Raw genomic sequence first — 20,365 nt, forward strand, 5'->3', positions numbered from 1 at the left:
AAGACTGTTTTATAAAGAGTCCACATTTTTGTCATTAGGGTCTTATATCTTTCCAAAGTAAAGTAATAGTTTTACTAAAAATGAGAGCCAGAGCAGAGAATCCAGTCCTCCCTGATAACAGAGAGCCTTCCTGGTTCATGGCCTATGTTGGGTCTTCTGGGCTGTTTTCTTTGGTTTAAAAATCTCATAGCTGACAACACGGGTTTTTCAGTGGAGGCCTGGTTTAGGTGTGATTTTGTTGTTAAACATATTGTGGAGACAGGCAATCTGTGTTAATTGCTTCGTAGAATTGTGTATCTTAATTATCTCTTCTTTTTTTTTTTTTTTTTTTAAATTATCTCTTCTTGATGTTCAAATGGAAGTATGCTGTTTGGGTTCCTTTTGTCCAGATTTGAACTTATTCAAAAATAGGATGAGACTAGAAGAACATCTATCTTTAAAATTCTTTGATCTCACTGTGGTTTTGTATTTGCTTTCAGTTTCCTTTGTGGAATTTCATATTTTAAAAATATTTTAGGGAGTTATTCAAAAAGTTATGTGGAGGGATCCCTGGGTGGTGCAGCGGTTTAGCGCCTGCCTTTGGCCCAGGGCGTGATCCTGGAGACCCGGGATCAAATCCCACATCGGGCTCCCGGTGCATGGAGCCTGCATCTCCCTCTGCCTGTGTCTCTGCCTCTCTCTCTCTCTCTCTCTCTCTGTGACTATCCTAAATAAATAAAATTTAAAAAAAAAAAAGTTATGTGGAGAATTACCATAGGACCCAGAAATTCTACCCTAGGTATATATGTGAAAAAATAAAAAATGAGGACTCAAATCTTTTTTTTTTTCTTTTTTTTAACGAATGTTCATAGTAGCACTGTTAATAGGACTTAAGTGAAGACAACCCAAATGTTCATCCACAGATGAATGGCTAAAGTGTGGTATATCCATGCAACGGAATATTACTCAGCCAGAGAAAGGAATGAATTACAGATATGTTACATTGTGAAGAGACCTCAAAAACATTATGCTATAGGACAAAGAAGCCAAACACGAAGGGCCAAATATTGTATGAGTCCATATATGTGAAATATCCAGAGTAGGCAAATCCATGGAGATCACCACTGGGTGGTTGCCAGGGGCTGGGGGAGGGGAACATGGGGATTGACCCCCAAATGGTATGAGTTTTCTTTTGGGGTGATGGAAATATTCTGGGCCTAGGTAGAGGCAGTGGTTGTACAATATTATAAATGTCCTAGATGCCCCTGAGTTGAATACTTTACCATAAATGGTTAATTTATGTTATGCAAATTTTGCCTCAAGTTAAAAAAAAAAACACTTTGGGGGCCCCCTGGGTGGCTCTGTCAGTTGAGTGCCTGCCTTCAGCTTGAGTCATGATCCTGGGGTTCTGGGATCGAGTCCTGCATCAGGCTCTCTGCTCTGTGGGGAGCAGCTTCTCCCTCTCCCTCTTCCTGCCACTCCCTCTGCTTATGCTCTCTTGTTCTCGCGCGCTCTCTCTCTCTCTTAAATAAATAAAATAAAATATTAAAAATTTTTTTTTGGAGAGGCAGCCCACATGTGTTCTTCTCAAGGGTAGATTTTCTAGCGACACAATAGTGGTGCTCCAGTGAGGCCTTTAGTATGGACCCAAGTAGGGATGCACAGTCTATCATCGCTGCCCCTCCCCCATCACAGCTGCCAGTTTAGTGGCCTGTTGGGATGGTGGCCCAGAGGGTTGCCTCCCCTCCCTTGGCCTGTTCCCACTTCTGTAAAGTGGGCTGAAAGGCAGGCGTCACCTTATAGAACATGACAAGAGTTAGGCAAGATAAGGTATAGAAAGTGCTTAGTACCCAGTAAGTGCTTAATAGATAGATATTAGCTTTTCATTAACTTAATTAACTTTAGATTTGGAGTCTGAAGAGAAGTTTCTGGTCTGTTTTCATTTCTGTGGAAGGAGAGAATGAGGTGGACTCAAGGAGAGATGCAAGATGCTGGAGGCGGAGAAATGAGAATTGATATAAGACCTCTAGGTTTTGCTTAGACTTTTGAGAAAAGGAGGGGAAAAATCCTGTAACCTGGGTCCTTTTAGGAGTCTGTAACCCCTTCCCTTGCAACTGGTGAAGCTGGTGAAAGTTCACCTCCACACCCACTAAAACAAGGAATGTTTGTGAAATACCTCGAGAAGTGCCCGGCAATGAGTGAAAGCTACAGCAGTACTTGATTAAGTGCAAGAAGAAGGAGAAAAAGAACCCTGAGTGAATTGTAGCAGTTTAAGGAGGCAGTGCTGGAGAAGTACCCCCTGCCCACTTCCCTTCCTCGCCTCTGCTTCCTGAGATGTGAGCAAGCTTCCTCTGAGGGCTGAGCACTCACCCTGCCATGCCCACCTCCAGTCCCTGCAGAGCGTTGGGCAACTGGGTGCATCTTCGTAGGCTTGGTTTGCGTTTCTGAGTCCTGCTTCTTTCCTCAGAAGAAGGGACCTTTAGTCATCAGCTGGGCCCAGATGAACCTTCCAGCAGCGCAGAGGAACAAGTATACCCGGACCTAAGGAGAGGCTGTCATCCCTCAGCTGTAAGGGCAGAGGGGAGGTGTGGTGGTGGAGGGGAGTTGGTGACTTTCACCAATGAAGAAATACAGTTTTCAGCTCTTCTAGCATGAGATGGTGGAATGGAGATCTCAAATTTTAGGACATTACTCAATGGAAATGGGCACATTGATCTCTCTCTGATGTTTGTGCTAAACCTCTTTACTATGCAGTTAGCACCTTGTTATCTAGTGTTCTTTTCTGTTGTCACTTCACAGTTTACGGCCAGGTAATGTCAGCCCTGGTGTAGAAAGAGGATCACTGGACTTGGGTCTGAAGAGCAGTGGCTGAGTCATGTGTGTATAGGACTTCCACTTAGTTTTGATATTTAATCTGTTTAATTCCCTTACTTCTTTTGGAATTGGCACCCCCCACTCCCTGCCACTCCTGGAGAACTGCTTCTCCTTCCTCCACTCTTGGGCCTGCCTAAATGTCCTTCCTGATTGGCCCCTGTGCCATTGGTGGACCATTGGTGGACCTGGCTAGGCCAGTCAGGGCTCTCTCTGAGGGGTTTGTTTGTTTTGGTGAAAGAACAATTTATTGTGAGGCCCAGGGGTCTCAGAGACTCCAAGACAGTAATTGCAGCCATGGAATTGGATGTTAACATGGGGCTTTCCACAGTACAGGAACATCCTATACCCAAGTGAATGGAAGGCAGCCTTCTACATGGAAAATACAAAAGAAAAGCACGGAACTGGTTTTGCTACTTGTGGACTTCTCAGTCAGATCAAAGATATTGGGTGTTGGAGAAGGGAGACAATTTAATGGACCTACTACCCAGTGTAGGTCAGAGGGGAGCAGAAAGGCCTAGTAGACATCATTTCAAGCCCATGTCTTGGACGTTTTGAACTGGAGGCCCAAGAGCTTTTCCCTCAGACGTGGTGAAATGGGAATGGGGGTCTTGAACTCTGGTGGCCCTGGTTTCCGGTCTGGAGGAGAGAGCTGGCCTGTTGGGGGGTAGGAGGAAGCCGCAGGCAGAGAAGCAGAGAGAGGAATGTGTTCATCTGGGAATCCCCAGCTGCCACCTGCCCTTCCTGTGGTAAAGTTGCTCATTTGCCTCAGCTCACTGGAGGTGCTTTGTTTAGTTGCTTATAACCAAGGGTCCCAAAAAATAGGTGTTGTGATCTTCAGCAGTCACTGAGCTTCTCTTAGCTCACCTTTTTTCTCATGAGTACAATGGTAACAATAGTTGACTCACACGTACTGGAATGTTCAGATGAAAGAACACGTGTGTGAAAACTTTGGGGAGGATGGTAACATTGGAGGCAGGGAGGCTGTGACAAGCTGTGTGATTATTTTATTAACTATTTGACACTGATGAGCTGATTGTTCTGAATGCTGTTTGTTTCTTTGTTTAACTTAAAATGTTCTTTAAAAAAATTTTTTTTAAAGATTTGATTTATTCATGACAGACATAGAGGCATTGACATAGGCAGAGGGAGAAGCAGGCCTGATGCAGGACTCGATCCCAGGACCCCTGAGATCACGACCTGAGCCAAAGGCAGAGACACTCAACCACTGAGCCACCCAGGCGTCCCTTAAATGTTCTTTTAGAAACAAATGATGCTGTTAGCATATTCCTTTTTTTTTTTTTTTAATCACAGAATTAAAACAAGCTTGGCCCGATTTAGGTATTCATAGGCAATGAATGAATGGGTGTTGGTCAGTTAGGGCCCTTTCAGATCTACAAAAGCTTTCTCTGAGGTGAGCTCTAATCATGTCTTGGTGAGCACTGAGGATGGACTCCATATCAGATGGGCTGTTCCCTACATTTCCATGCTAGAGAAACTAGTGCTGAAATTCTAGAGTGTGCATTTATTTGACTTTGAAGTTAGGTCGCCTTGGGTTTGAATCCTGGTGTTGCTACTTGCTAACCTGTATTGTCTTTGAGCTTCAATCTTGCCGCTTGTAAAATGGGAATAATAATCCCAACCCTGCAGATTGAGAGTTACCGGAGAAGATGTATTTACAGTCCTTAGCCGTGTCTTATATGTGGTAGGTGCTGGATAAATGTGGCTGCTACTATTAAAAATCCTAGTGTTAGTAACAGTTGCCACTAAAGGGGGTAAGACTAGAAATTACGTGTCTGGATTTGGCATTTAATGACAAAATTAAATAATCAGAGTAAAAATCAATTTATCAACCACCATGGGGTGCCTCGTCTGTGCCAGAGGTGAGGTGCAGTGGATCAGAATGTGAGGAACCACTTTCCTGTCTCCTGGGGAAACAAGTTATGTATTTAGAGAAAGAAACACATAACGCAACAGGTATTGGGCTGTCAAGGATGGTAGAGGATTGGAAACAGAGAGGCATCACCGGAAGGCCTAGAGCTGATGAGGGGAAGAGGCAAGAGAAGAGAGGCCAAGAACTGAACATTCAGGGTGCTCTCTGGAAGAGGCCAAATGATATATACCTATTATGCTTCATTTTCCCTGTTTTATATTCTTTTGTCTTCCTGACTCCATCACAGACCTGCTTCGTGTTTCTGGTCATGGTGATGAAGATCCATACCCATCGCACATTACAGAATTTAACATTTTCTTGAAAATTCATTTTCTCTGTGAACAGTTGGCTTTTTGTTGGCATGCACCCTTCAATGATCAGAATTCTCCCAGTAAATTCTGTCCCCTCCCCCCCCCCATTTGCTCTGCCTTATCTTAGTTTCCTGCAACATAAGTGGCCTTTTTGGGAATTTTACTGTGTGGAATCACCGGCATTCATTCGGTGGATGTTTGTTGAACACCTACTATAGGCAGCAGGCAGGGCAGCATGCTAGGGAGGCCTGGGGAGGAGAAAGATTGAGCAGGGTGGTCCCTGCCTCGAAGTGGCTCGCCTAGCGGAGGAAACAGAGGGGCACATGGCCTCTAATTAAATGTGATTAGTGCTTCATGTTGATCAGATAAGGAAAGGCATTGGCAGGAGTCCCAAGTCCCCACGTTCCTCCATCAACGACTTGGTGCTGTGCTTGGTTCACGAAAGCTGTCCACCTCCCCGAGCGCAGTCTGTAAGAATGCCTTCTTTATTAGGATCTGCGGTCCTGATGTGAAATTTCTCTGCGTGGGTCCCTGCTTGGTGAAGTGTTTCAGGGAAGGTTCCTTCCGTCACCCCCACCCAAATCCTCCTCCAGGCGGAAAGTCTAGACGGAAAGAGAGTATCTAGACTCACGAGTCTGATCTCTGTCCTCCCACAGATTTACACTTGCACCTCCCCAGGCTTCCCTGTCTCAGAAATGGCACCATCATCAGAGCCTGAGAGCCCTTGTGCCACTTCCCTCTCTCTCACCCCTGTATCTGGTTGTCATGGAGTCCTGTTAGCTCTGTCCCCTCCTGCTTCTCCACTGCCATCACCCCAGCCCAAGCTACCAACTCCAACTGTAGCTGATGACTCTAGTTACTGGTTACTGGGTTCTGGAAGTAATTTAGGGGTATTTACAAGCCTTAAAAAAAGAGAGATGGGCACGTGGGTGGTTCCGTTGTTGAGCATCTGCCTTTGGCTCAGGTTGTGATCCCAGGGTCCTGGGATCAAGTCTCACATCAGATTCCCTGCCAGAGCCTTCTCCCTCTGCCTGTGTCTCTGCCCCTCTCTCTCTGGGTGTCTCTCATGAAGAAATAAATAAAATCATAAAAAAAAAAAAAAAGGGAGACAGAGAAAGGAAGGAAAGGAGAATGGGAAACCATTAGAGTGCAGTGCATGTAGTAAGGTGGAATTTTATTTTGTGAAACATGTATTTGTGTATAATAATAGTCATATAGAAAAAGATTACTAAAGTTGCTAAGGGTTTTACATATATTGGCTAATTTATGCCCCACAACCCAATGCAGGAGGCATTATTATTATTCCTGTTTTCAGATGAGGAAACAGGCTCAGGGAAGTTGAGAAACTGGCTTAGAGTCACAGAGAATGTCAGGGTTCCAGCCGAGGGCTGGCCTGCCTCGCATAGGCTCTGTGTGTGCGTGTGTATGTGCACATGTACTGGGTTGCAGAGTAAAATGTCTTTCTCATTCTATAAGTTATAAAAAGTTGGGAAGTTTCTGTTTGACAGACATCTATGCTTTCACTCTGAGCTGGGGCCACAAGAAATAACTTTTTACAATGCAAATTGGATGCTGCTTTTCTAGAGCAGGGTCACATGCTCTGGGGAGAAATACAGTCTGGGCGCTCACAAGGCTTGTGCAGCCTGGTCCCTGCTGGCCGCTTAAGCCTTATAGCTCTTTCTGTCTCGTGGGATTGAGACCCCCTTGGGGCCTCTGCATGTGCTCCCTTCACCTCTCGGACTCAGCCAGGCCCTTCATGACCTGCCACATGGTAACCTGGCCTGCAAGTTCACAGCACTTACTACGTCCATAAAGAAACAGCTCCTTGTTCGCTAGATGTCTCTCTGGAGCAGGGTCACGTAGAACTGGCTCACAAGCCCAGGCCCGGGGATTCTGTTAACCAGGGATGATAAAGAAAGGCAGGAGTCTCATTTTTGACTGCATTGACTATATCTATCAAAATCTTCTTTACTCTCCTTTTCCTATCTGACCTTTCTAGAAAGCATTTCTTTGATTGACCATGTTTACCTCTATAGATGGTTCAGAATCTTTTGAGTAGTTTTTTTTTTTTTTTTTTAAGATTCTATTTATTTATTTAACACAGAGAGAGCATAAGCAGGGAGAGCAGCAGACAGACAGAGGGAGAAGCAGACTCCCTGTGAATCAGGGAGCCCAATAAAGGGCTCAATCCCAGGACCCTGATATCATGACCTGAGCTGAAGGCAGATGCTTTACCAACTGAGCCACCCAGGTGCCCCTTGAGTGAGTTTGTTTGTTTGAGATTATCTTTTAAACCAGTGGATTCCCAGTGTTCTGTTCTAACTGGGTGAAGAGCTGCTGGCCCACATCTGTGGGGAGGGCCCTCCAGTTCCTGTGGGGATGGGCATTGTGGTCTTGTGAAAGAGTTCTAGATCCCCAGGTCTAGAGATAGAGGCCTTGGCTACCCTACTTCTCTGCGATTCAGCCATGGGACTGCTTCTGGTTCCTAAAATGGGGGTGATGACCATATACCCCCCTCCATCAGGGCTGATCATGGTGGTCAGGAGATGTAGCAGTGTTGGCTGTTCAGGAAGGTGGTTTGGTTGTTTCCCTTCCTTCCTACTTGGATCTTTTTGTGCTTGACAGTGTTCCTTTGTTAGTGGAGGGACCCTGCAGGCCCCGTGATACCAGGCCCAACCAAGGTCAAGGGCAGTTCTCTCATCTGTTGAGTGAGCGTAGCCTCGGGCAAAGCCATTCAGATTTTTTTCTCTGTGCTTATATACTGGTGATTTTTAAAACCTTGATGTTTGACTTTGGGGGTTTCATGGCCAGTTTTAGTGAATGGCTATTCTACATTCTGCTTTGGCCCTGATATCATAACTACAGTGATGATAATTACAGCTTTTGTTCAATGAGTATCTGCCATATGCCAGATGTGTGCTCAGAGTGTCTGCGATGTGTTATTCTCCCCACCCCCAACTTTGGGACGTCCATAGTAGACTCCTCATGTTGCAGAAGAGAAAACCAAGGTCCAGTGAGTTCAAGCACCTTCCCAAGATCTTCCAGCTGGAGTTCTCTCTAGGACACCATTCTCATTTCAGTTACAACTACCTTCCTCCTCCTCCTCCTCCTCCTCCTCCTACTTCTTCTCTTCTTCCTCTTCTCTCTTCTCTCCTTTCTTCTTTCTTCTTCTTAACTTAGTAACGACTGTAGGCTCCTTGTGAGCAACTTTCAATAGTTGTGTTTTGTCTGTTTTACACAGTCTGTGTTCTGGGTTGGTATAATCCAGGTCTCCCTGGGTGAGCCACTTGCTCAAGCGGCCTGGCTGTCTAGGCCGGCCTTCCCATTCCTCTGGGGGGCGCTGCGGGACTCTCATGGGCTCCTGCAGTGCTTCCTGCCCCATCTGCTCCTGCCCATGTGGTGGTGGAGCTCACACTCTGGAAACGGGAGCTGGTTTCCCTTCTTCCCTACTCTTTTTATTTCTAAACACTTCTGTTTGTCTTCTCCAGGCTATATTCATTCCCCCTTTTACTGCTGCAGTTTATTGCTCTTTGCTGGCTCCTTTATTTTTATTTTATTTTCCAAACTTGCCTGAAATGCATCTTGACTGTGGCATCCTCAGTAACAAGAGCCTTGCTCTTTGTTACTGAATCCTTCCCTCCTTTTGGTTGCCAGTCTGTTCTGCAAGGCTCCACTTCTTTCCTTTCCATCATTAAATGTTGATACTTTTCTGTTCCTGCTCTCTTACAGAAACTGGTCTTTCATTTTCCCCCGATTGTTACAATGGACCTCCAGAGTGCTACGGTTTGACTTCCTAGCACACAGACTTGTTTTTGGAATTGTATGCTCCTGGAGTAACGGGCCCCTTTGTGGTGTCCCTGCTCTTTCTCAAAGCAGATCTGTCCATACCCGGTCAGTTTCTACCCGGTTCCCTAGCTCTTGTAAGATCAGATCAGAACACCTCGTCATTGTGTGGGAGACCACGGGTGTCCTTCCCTGCTGCCTCTTCTCCACACACCACCTGCTGCGCCTCCCTGCTCCCTGGCCACGAGACCAGCTGTTCTCAAACTTTTTGTTTCAGAACAAAACAAAATTCTTAAAAATTAATGATTTCCCCAAAGAACTTTCAAATACATGGACCATATCTAGCAATCTCGCAGCCTATATTAGAAATTGAAATTGAAAAGGTTTAAAATACTTATTCAATTAGCTTAAATATAGCAGTAATAAACCCATTACATGGTGACGTAAGTAATATTTTTAATGGAAGTTAACGATTTCTAAGATAAAAAACATTTAATGGAAGAGTGACTTTGTTTCACATTTGTCCAGATCTCTTTGAAGCCTGCTTTCTCAGAAGACAGATGGATTCTCACTAATGCTTCTACAGCCATCCTATTGCAATATGTTGTGTTGGGTGAACTGTGTGAAGACAATACAGCCTTACACAGAAACTTAGTTGGAGAAGGGAGGAGTGTTTTAATGACCTTTTCAGTAAATTGTGGATAGTCTTTGAACAGAGCTTGACAAGTGATTGTTGAAGTGGAGAATCGGATATCCCATCAATGGACTTTTCATACTTTGTTACATTAAAATCTGTTGGTCCACCTTGCAGATTGGAAGGATCTTTTATGCATTTTGAAACATCACACCTTAGCCATTTGGAAAATAGTACTTTTGTTAATATTACTACCATCCTCATCTGAAAAGTCTATATGTATTGGGATGCTCCAAAGCTCACAGTGGCTGATACAAGTTTTTCAAATTTTAGTTTCTGCTCAAAAGCTCATTTTTTTTTTTTAGCAGCAAACATCATCAGTTTTTCTTGAAATAACCAGCTTATGTTATTCATTTTTGAGAAAATTTCTACAAATACCCAAGTCTGAATAACCACAGTTTTTCTGTTAATTCTTTTGAATAAAAATGGTGTTTCATGAAAAAGAGTGGCTGATCCATCTTGCAGCTCTGTCACGAGTGCTTTTCCTTCCTGACAACCATCACACTTTGGCTGGCAGCAGAAGTGCTTTATGAGTGCTTACCATCTTGTCAGATGGGATATTAAAAAGATGTGTACTTAATGGTCGATATTTAATACAATTAATACTTTTTTACTGCTTCATCAAGGACATTCTTAGATGAAATTGACTTTTTTTTTTTAATGGTGAGTGCATGGTGGTGGGGAATACGGTGACTACTAATATGGTCCGATGCCACTCCTCGATTTTTGCAAAGGCACCAGCAGGTTTACCTGTCGTTGCTTTTGTACCATCATTGCAAATGTCAACACAGTTGAAGATAGTTTTGGCCTTGCAGTAACCCTCGAGAGGGTCTTGGACCATACTTTGAAAACCAAATTGTCTTCATTCATCCACACACAGTGGAGTCTCTTGCTTCCCATCTACCAGGAACACTTGTCCTCACCAGCTCTCCATCCTTGTGTGCAAGTATGTGTACACACATATACATGATTTTTTATATATACTGGTTTTACTGATCATGTTCTCAGGGCTCTTCCAGTAGACTGTACACTGTGAGCCAGGTTTCATATATTTATCTTGGTGGCAGTAATGCCAAGGATTGTACCTATTAAATGCTAACTCGTTCCGTTTTGGCTCTTTCATCATCATCATATCATTATTGCAAGGGCTTAATAAATGTTTTTTGAACCAGTGAAGCGTTTGGGCCAGTGTTTTTCCAGAATTTCCTTAGAACATTGGTTCTCTGTGATGTCAGTAAGTGTTAAGCATGAGGGGCATCTGTGCTTGACTAGATTTGGGGATAGTAAGCAAGCTTTGAATTGAAGGATTTCGCAGATCCTTCACTGTGTGTAATGTGCACTGTGACTCCTGAAGGGGGGTGGGAGGCCACAGAGTGTGGTATTTCCCAAGATGAATGGCATGTGAACCTCCTTTTCTTGGCATATCTCAAAGTATTAGGGTTCTCAGAATTTTCCTTGGGAAATCATGGTGTAGCCTGGCTTTTCTACTTTTACAGATGAAACTGATTACTTGTGTCCATTAGTTATATCTCAGATATTTTATGAGTACCTCCTAAGGTTAAGTGCTAGTAGATTTAAGCATGCAATGCGAGCAAAAATAAATAAATGAATAAAATAAAAAGATTTGGAGAAAAGGAAGATACACAGTGCTAAACCATTTGCTTTCTGTTTTTTTCCCATTTTCAAGACTCTGCCCGATCTGTTTAGGTATTCCTTGCAATACTTGGCCACGGCTGGTATCCCTGTGATCCAAACAACTAATGAAGATCATTAAGATGTGGGCTATTTGCCCACTCGTTTCACCTGAGAGGATAGTGCTTCAGAAATATGATCTTTTAGAATGTGAGCCAACCACCACTCAGTGCCTCGCACATAGTAGGTGTGTGTATACATTGATTGGCTGAACAAAGAATGAGTAAGTGTGCTCTGAAGAATCTGACACTAAAGAATGAGCTCCGCACTGTGGTCTCATCAGCCCAGGGCCCAGACTCGCTGTACCGTACAGCACAGGGTGGGCTGAATAAAACCTAATAATGTGCTTTTCACGCTCCACTGCTCTGACCTGGCGCATTGTGGAGGGGACCAGCGATCTTCCCTTCCCTTCCACTCCAAACAAAACACACAACACATCCTACTTTCTATTTTGATCCAGTATCTCCCATAAAAGGGGGGTTGGGGATGTTAATACACTCTTTCCATGAATCTATTTAATCAAGGGATGTGATGTCGATACGGTAAAATTGGTCTTTGGTCTTCTGATGCCTGTGCAGATGCCAGTGGGAGGGTTTTGTGTCAGAATAGCCTTGGAGTCAGGACTTCGGTAAGAAGATTAACCTAGTGTTTAATTTGATGTTTCATTCTGTGAAGTCACCTACAGAGAAATCAAACATTTACATGTTTATTAACCAGTGCTTTTGGTTCTTGGCACATGGCCCACACTGCTTTGGGCTGGATGAGCTCTGGGAATGCATAAAAAATCTCCCTTGCTCCCCTCCTCATACCCCATCATATGGATCCATAGACAGGAAAACATTTACCAGCTCCAGTTATCCTTTTTGTTTCAAAGCCTGAAACTTTTTCAGCCACGTCGTGTTCCTGCCGGAGTCTGAAAATTAATAGGCTTTAAAGAGGCCGAGGGTTGAGTGGAGTGACTTTGAGAACGGCATGCATCTGGATTCCTGATTTTACAGGTGTTGCTCTGAGACTGAAGAAATCATCTTCTCAGGGAGTTTGGCCCCTCCTGTTTTCTAATTTTTGTGATTGAGTTAGAGTTATAGGAATATCATGAGTTGCTAATTTTTTAAAAAATAATTTTCTTCCCTTTATAAAAGTAATTCACACTAATTGTAAAAACTTGGAAAAATATCAAAAGGCATAATGCTGAAAATTACCCATAATTCTAGTACTCAGAGATAATCACTACAAACCATTTGTTGTATTTGCATGCATTTTTGTACGCATAATTAAGAGCATTGTGTATAAATTTCTATTTCTACTTTTCCTATTTCACATAAGAATATTTTTCTCTTGCATTGAGAGCAGAGCAGCATAGGAACTTATGCTAGCTTCCTGGGGCTGCTGTAACAAATTTCCATAAATGGAGAGGCTTACAACAACAGAAAGTGATTCTCTTTCAGTTCTGGAGGCCAGAAGTTCTGGGCAAGGTATAGGCAAGGCTGTGCTCCCTCTGGAGGCTCTAGGGAGAAGCCACTCCTTGTCCTACCCTTGGCATTCCTTGGCATGTGGCCTCATCTCCCATATCTGCCTCATGTGCTTTGTGTGTGTGTGTGTGTAATCTCTGCCTCTCTTATGAGGACACTGGTGGTGGCCTGTAGGGTCCACTCGGATAATTGAGGGTATCTCCTCATTGTAAGATTCGTATCTTATTTTTTAAGTTTTGTTTTAAGGTTTATTTATTTGAGAGAATGCATGTGGTGGGGGGAGAGCAGAGAGAGTCTTAAGCAGACTCCACAATGAGTGTGGAGCCCCATGCAGGCTGGATTTCACCATCCTGAGATCACGACCTGAGCTGAAACCAAGAATCAGATGCTTAACTCACTGTGCCACCCAGGGCCTCTGAGATTCTTCTCTTAATCACATCTGCAGAGACCGTTTTTTTGTATAAGGTGACAGGTTCCAGGTTTAGGTCATGATATCTTTGGGGCCAGTTTTTAGCCTGCCACAGGGCTCAAGAGTATGGACTTTGGAGCCAGACTGGGTGGGCTTAAACCCCAGCGCTATCTCCTGCTGGCAGGATGACTTTGGGCAAGTGTCTTAATTCTTGCTGCCTCCATTTTCTGATCTGTAAAGTGGGAATAATAAGCTTAAGTTATGCCTGGCCCATGTAAGGATTAGCTGTTATCATTGTGATTGTTATTTTCATTAAAAATTCTTTGTAAAGTGTCATTTATATTTAAAATATATTTTTTATTTTTTTTAAAGATTTTTATTTATTTGAGAGAGATAGAGAATGAGTGGGATGAGAGGGAGAAGCAGACTCCCCACTTATTAGGGAGCTAGATGCAGGGCTCGACCCCAGGACCTGGGGATCATGACCTGAGCCAAAGGCATATGCTTAACTGACTGAGCCACCCAGGCACTCCCATGTAAAATGTGATTTTAATAGCTGCATAAACCGTATTTGTGAACACAAATAATTTATCACATCATTTCTGTTTGTTGGCTAGTAAGTTTATTTCCAGTTTTTTATCTCATGTCTAACGCTGTCATGGGTACCTTTGAGCATTGAGGTTTGTCCTCATTTCTGCTTCATTCTCTACCGTAGTGTTCTGAAAATGAAATTACGAAAAAAAAAAAAAAAAGAAATTACGATTTAAGCTATTTAATAAGAATTTGCCAAATTGCTTTCCAGAAAGATTATGCCTGTTACATAACTCCCAGTAGTAGCTGAATGAACAGAGTGCCTCTTTTACTGTGGCCATACCTGAATCGAGTGTTATCATTTTATACATTCTCAGCCATTTTTTACATCGTCTGCCCTTTAAAGCTGATGTGTAACATAGCAGAGGGTTTCAACATAGTGGTTCCTTTAGCAAGAACTATTCTTGCAAAGCAAGAAAACTTCTAGTGAAATTCTGTCCCTGCCTTGTCAAGTCTTCCAGTGCTTTCTCCATTTTGTTAGGAAACCTGAGTGTTTTTGAGGCTACAGGGAAGGGTGTTGGGGAGAGGACATGTTAGTGGCAGGACAGTGCTAGGTATACAAGGATTTTAGTAAAACGGTTTTATTTGTGTTCTCAAACTTGGACATTGAAAGCTCTGAAAACACTGGAACAGAAAACAGATCAATTTAATTACTTTACAACTAAAGCTGCTTGAAGGACAGGACAATGGGGTAAGGAAGGGGCAGCTTGTCCGCTACCTGCTAAAGAAGGTGGGAGACCAGCTTGGGAAGGCCTGAGGGAAAGTCTGTACCTGTGTTTTGTACCCCTACCACCTGTTAACCTCCTTTCCTTTCCCAGGGGGTGCCCACTGCAATATGACTGCCCCAGGGCAGCAGAGGAAGAGCAGGGATCCTAGCTGAGTGAAAGGGTGGTGGTCTTTCTCCCCCAGTGGTGCTCTGATATGAGTGTGCAGTGCATACCAGGTACAGCTGGTCACACACACATTGGGCAATATCCAGATCAGTTATTGTGGGCTAAATGGTAGCCCCAGAGATGTGCCCAAATAATATTACCTTATTTAGAGAAAAGGTCTTTGTAGATGTGATTAAGATAAGGATTTTTGAGATGAAATAACCTTGGATTATCCAGGTAGGCCCTCAGTGCCATCACAAGGCCCTTATAAGAGAGGGGAAGAAGGAGATGTCACACAGAGAAGACAGTGAAGTGGAGGAGAGGTGTGGCCACAAGCCAAGGAATGCCAATAGCCACCAGAATCTGGAAAAGGTGTGAACCAGCAGTGAAGAGTTGGTGGATGACCACCAACTTTTTGAGTATCAGTGGTCTAGTCTCCCTCCCTCTTTTTATGGTCGAGGAGATAGAGGCCCAGAGAAGAGGTGGTAGGATGGAGATTAGAGCACAGGTGCCTCTGCTGCTTGGAATAGAGAGACAGGATGTGGTGCCAGCCTCCCGGGACCCGGGCCTGGGGTGAGCAGCCTGGAGTGCAGCCCTTCAGCTTGTTCTGCTGGTCAGCTGGTATCCCTGGTGCTTTTCTGTGACCTGCTGAGTGAAAGTGGATGCTCCAGGGAACCCCTGGGGCACTGAGCTGCTTAGAAGGCCCAGAAGCAGGGGAACCTTGTAAAGTCTTTGCTGCTGATGGCCAACAGTAGCAGGCAAGGGATCCTGTCAGAGGTAAAGGTCACGGCTTGCTGTTGACTTCATTGCTTCAGTCTCTGTGGTTTGGGTCGTATTTTCCCTCTGCAGCCCAATTTTAATTTTCTACATTATCTGAGTGGTAATTATCTCTTGGAGAATATGTGATTAGATGACTGTCATCTGGACTCTCATGCTGCTGGAATAAAGTCCGTCCAACTTAACTCAGCATTCAGGGCTCCTGAAGAACCTTTCCATCTCTGCCTTTCACCCCTCCCTTTCACTCACCAAGATCATCGCTCCTTGGTAGAGGGGCCTAGAAGAGGTTAGATTTGTGAAGCCCTGCAGTGGGTGAGTTCATAGTTGACCAACTCAAGAACCAATGGAAAAATATGGCAAGGGGATAGTAGGCATACATCTTTGAAGCTCTCGGGGTGGGGGGGACTTACATTTACTAAAACAAACCAAGTAAGCAGACAAGACTTAGCTAGTGTGTGAGCTAAGTCTTCTGGTCTACCACCCAGCCCAGTTGAGCTGACTGTAGCTCCATATGTGAACCAGACAAGACCAGACAAAAAATACCTGGCCGAGCCCAGCACTAATTGTTGACCTACCAAACCTTGAATAAATAAAACCAAACCCACCAGGCCATGAATAAATAAAATGTTTGTTGTTTTAGACCAAAAAAAAAAAAAACCCCAAAAACAAGCAAACAAAAAAAAAACAACTCCACAGTAAGTCAATCTTCAAATTATTACACTTCTTATTTTATTAGAGATGGATGTTATATAGTTAATTATTCCTCGTTTGCTATAGGTGCTTTTCAGAATTCTTTGGAAGAATTGCTTTAATTTGTTATGGATAATGCCTATATTAAGAGCCCCCTTTCACCAATATCTAGGCCTCTATCTTAATGTTTAATACTGCTGGGATTTTAGGAATTCTCTGTCGAGTCTACTCTCTGGGTCTCACACATCCCTCCCATCCTTCCCTCTCAGCTGTTATGGGACAGGGTTGAGAGGTCCAGGACGCTTTCTTCCATCTTCTTTTATTTTTCTCAAGGCTTTGTCCCAGATGCCTCTCTTTCTTCACCCCCTCCTTCTGTTCTTTTTCTGGTCCCAACCCCGGACCTCTTATTCTTAAGTCATTGGTTTTGGGTTGCAAGGAACAGCCATGCTCTCCAGCCAGCTTACCTTGGCAGAGGGTTTGTTCTAGGAATCTCAGATCTCAGGAATGCAGGGAGCAAAGCTCCACCAGCCTGCTGGAAACTGCATTGGGAAGGCTCTTTAATTCAGGGGCAGCACAGTGCACGTTCCTGCTCATCTCCTGTATGCATGTGTGTGTCTTTCTCGGGGTGAGATCTCACTGCTGCTTGCCTAAGTTGGCACATCTTCATCCTCAAATGAGGCAAGGTGAGAGGGAGGCAGTGTAGCTGGCAGGGGCAAGTGTCCATGTCATTAGTTTGGGGAGGGGTGTCATGGGACTGCCCTCTCCTCATGGACTGGGGGGGATGATCCCACAAAAGGAGTCTGTGGACGGGTAGCTCCCCCAAACGTCTTATGCCTCTTATTCTGATTTCTCAACAGGAACAACTCGAGTCACCTTTACTGGAAATCATTTTGCTGAAGTCCTGAAACTGCAGTTCTTGAAGTTAAAAGGTAAGCAGGAAGTAAATTTGTACCTACTGAAATTCTCTTCTAAAGGAAGCCAGTGTTTGGGGAGAGATGACTGTTGCTGGCATTCCTCAAACATGCCCAGTCCTGTATGTACTCTTTTCTCTTCTCTGCCTGGCCAGGTTCTTGTTGATCCCTGAAGGTCTTAACCAGTGCTACTTCCCTGGCAATCAAGCCTTTTATTTATTTGTTTGTTTGTTTGTTTGTATGTTTTTAAGATTTAGTTTATTTATTTTAGAGAAAGCCCATATAGGGTTGGGGGAGAGCAAGACTAAAGCTGATTCCCTGCTGAGTGTAGAGCCAGACCCAGGGCTCAGCTTGATCTCATGACCCTGAGACTGTTGCTGGGTTGCAGGGTTCTTGTCTCCCAGAGTTGAAAGATGAATCTCGTGGGCAAAAGGGTGAAGTGAAATGAAAGTTTATTAAATGAAGGTAGGAACAGAAAGGAAAGCGAAGGTGTACCCTAGAGGGAGAGTGGCCCTGATAGGTCACCGTCGAGGGCTTTTATGGTGGGCCTTTTATAGAAAACTGACCAGGGAACTTAGTAAATTTCTTGTCTATAACATTTAAGATGAACAACATGGATTTGTAAATGTTATGAAAATATCTCGTCTATATTTAGAACCAACAGGTGGATTTGTTATGTCCCCTTCCCTCTGGTTAATATCTTGTCCACAGCATTTCTCCACATCTGGGATTTCTCTGAGCCTGAGCGCATAGTGCCCTTACCTCTCTCTCCCTAACTGGCCTCAGTTGTCCCTTTCTCAAGACCACGACCTGGGTCGAAATCAAGAGGCAGACGCTTACCTGATGGAGCCACCCAGGCGCCCTGAAGTCCATCCTTTTTATTCCCTCCTGGTGGATAGTGACTTCTCCAGGCTTGGAACCCCCGTAGTACCATCCCCTTCTCAGTGACGTGCGTCCTAATGAGCCCGGCTCGGTCATTGTGGGCCCCTCCCCGGGCTGCCCTTCTTCCACGGCTCCTTCCCTGTGAAGCTCCCTCCACCCCACCCTGGTGTTTCCACGCTTGATTGTAGTCGCCTCTTTGCAAGTCTTCCCGTAAATAGCCCCCTGAGGGCATATCTGAATTGTGCCTGGATGCTCCGTGAACATTCACTGGCGAACCTCGAACCTCGCCTCCCCCCTAGCCAGCCAGCTCCACCCTGTCATTCTCAAGTCCATTCTGTTCTTTGAGGTTCATCAGAAATTGCTAATCTCTTGAAGCTAAGCTTTTGCGTCTGACATTTATCTTTTATGGGCAACATGGGCCCGGGGTTAGAGCAATAACCCAGAAACTGAGAGGGAAGGGAGGTGACAGGCAAGTCAGGACAGCAGTGACCTTGGGGGCCCGGCTCCCCAGGTGGCCTTCGCCTGCCCCTGGCTGGTGTTGAATGGGGGTTGCGTGAGGTGGCCTTTTGGTCGTGCTGTGGTTGGGGCCCCTCCTGTTTGCTGGATGGCAGACCCCCTCCTCCGTCCACCTGTAAGATCTGAGCACCATCTTGGTCCTTCCCCTTGGAAGCCACTGCTGCCATCACAAAACCGGGGGCCCTGTCGCTTACCTGTCCTCCCCACCCCCGCGTTCCCTCCAGAGAGAGGGCCCTTGACCTCCTGCTAGGAGATGCAGCCTGACCCTGGTGTTTCTCCCCACCCAGCCAGGCCACTTCCTTGAAGAAGTAGTTCTCTTTCTTCTAGGACCTTCCAGTCAGTCTTAGAAGTTTTATTTTTGTTGGGTCTTATTTAAATGAGGGAAATTTAATTAGCTTACATTAATACCACGCTGTCCTACTCTATGAGTAAACTGAAAAACACTAACAGGGGTTTAATCTAGCCATATCTTTTTTTTTTTTTTTTTTAATCTAGCACTTCTAATGCTGCTAATGCTGGTTTTTCTCTCCCTTCTCCTTTAAATAATTGCAAATGCTTCTATTAATCAAGGCGGCAGAGCACAGTGCTTTATTGCCATGTGGAATTGTGTAGTTAAATGCGATTTTAAAAAAAATGGCTCAAATTTTAATTAGAAAGCAGATTGTTAAATGACATTTTGATTTGTCCTTCGATGGGGAATTGGGAAATAGACCCATGGTAGGAAACCAGGTTCTAGTCCAGGAGGCATATTAACTTAGGAGCAGGATGTGATTTCAGTGAGTCATTGTTTTCCTGAAATAGGCTGTCTTCTCTGGTTTTCTGTTCAGAGGGAGACCTTCCTCTGTAGCTGATAGCACCTTAGGTTAGCATTTCCCCAGGAGAGAGTCCAGCTTGGAGTCAGTCCCCAACGCAGGACACAGGATCAGGTTCCAAGGCCCTTTTGCTGGGACTCCTGGAAAACATCAGTATCGAGAAATCAGCAAACCTATTACAGTGCCTGTAATGAAACAAAATATTGGGCTACGTACTTTAATTCCCATTGTGGTGTGATGAGAATAGCATTTTCCTGTTAAAGTGACTGCTTTCTTGTCTCAAAAGCTGGTCTGTGCATCCCTCCTGAAGGGCATCATAGAAGCAGCCTGCATGTGGCCCAGGTTGGCCCCATACGCTCCTTATGTGATATCCCCCACCTTGAGGTTGGCGTGGTGGTAGGATATCTAGGCACCCCAGAAGGAAGGTGGGGGGGGGTCACCAGTGAGAAGACCCCTGGCCTTTGTCATTCCACATGACTCCTCTGTGCCTTGTAGGACATTTTATACTGTTACAGCAGCTCACAAACTTGAATGTCTTGAGGGTACTTCAGACTCACTGGGTGCAACGTTTGTCTCGGTGTCTTTCTACCACAGCCCCTCCGCACACCTCCCCTCCTCTGTCTCGTTAGGGCACACAGCCAGAAACTGGGGAGTCATCTGTTAACACTCACCTTTCTCTTCCTCCAGATCCCCAAGTCCTTGCAATGCTTCTAATATAGACCTTGAATTCATCTGTAGCCCTCCCATGTCCAGTCCCCAAGGCCAGTGACACCAGTTAGTTGCCTAGGTCCCTGCAAAGGCTTTTGAGCTACTTGTCCCGCTTCCACTTTCCCTCCATTCTGCTCATCACTCTGGACTCAGAGTGATCTTTAAAACGCTTGTCACACCATTTCACTCCTTGCTCACACCTGTCACAACCTCCTCCTGCATGTGGATGAATCCCATATGCCCAGCATGGCCCACAGAGAGGACTGCACGGTCTGGGGCTCCAGACCTGGCAGGAGGCCTCGCAGCACTGGTGACATCATGTTCAAGCGGCTTGTGAGACTCCTTAACCTTTCACTCTTGGCTTCCTCAGCAGAGTGTCATGAATTTGATTTTCCAAGGGCAATAAAATAACTGTCAGCGTGGCAAAGGAGTTCTTAGAATGGATGTCGTGTTCTGGAAAATGGT

The 20,365-nt window shown here is 44.7% G+C and overlaps 1 protein-coding gene across 8 annotated transcripts in view; it reads left to right on the plus strand.

Moving 5' to 3' along the window:
* SMCO4 (single-pass membrane protein with coiled-coil domains 4) overlaps positions 1 to 20,365 on the plus strand; it is a 62,745-nt gene that overhangs the window by 24,346 nt on the left and 18,034 nt on the right. For 5 of the 8 annotated variants that reach the window (XR_005375485.1, XR_005375488.1, XR_005375486.1 and 2 more), the window contains one exon: positions 16,929 to 17,000. The gene's annotated coding sequence lies outside the window, so the exon portion shown is untranslated. Of the gene's footprint in view, positions 1 to 2,372; positions 2,548 to 11,428; positions 11,451 to 16,731; positions 16,755 to 16,928; positions 17,001 to 20,365 lie in introns of those variants that run through there. The other 3 variants (XR_005375483.1, XR_005375490.1, XR_005375487.1) reach the window with 3 other exon arrangements.

The sequence above is a fragment of the Canis lupus genome, chromosome 21 (assembly GCF_011100685.1).
Source record: "Canis lupus familiaris isolate Mischka breed German Shepherd chromosome 21, alternate assembly UU_Cfam_GSD_1.0, whole genome shotgun sequence".
Taxonomy (NCBI): domain Eukaryota; kingdom Metazoa; phylum Chordata; class Mammalia; order Carnivora; family Canidae; genus Canis; species Canis lupus.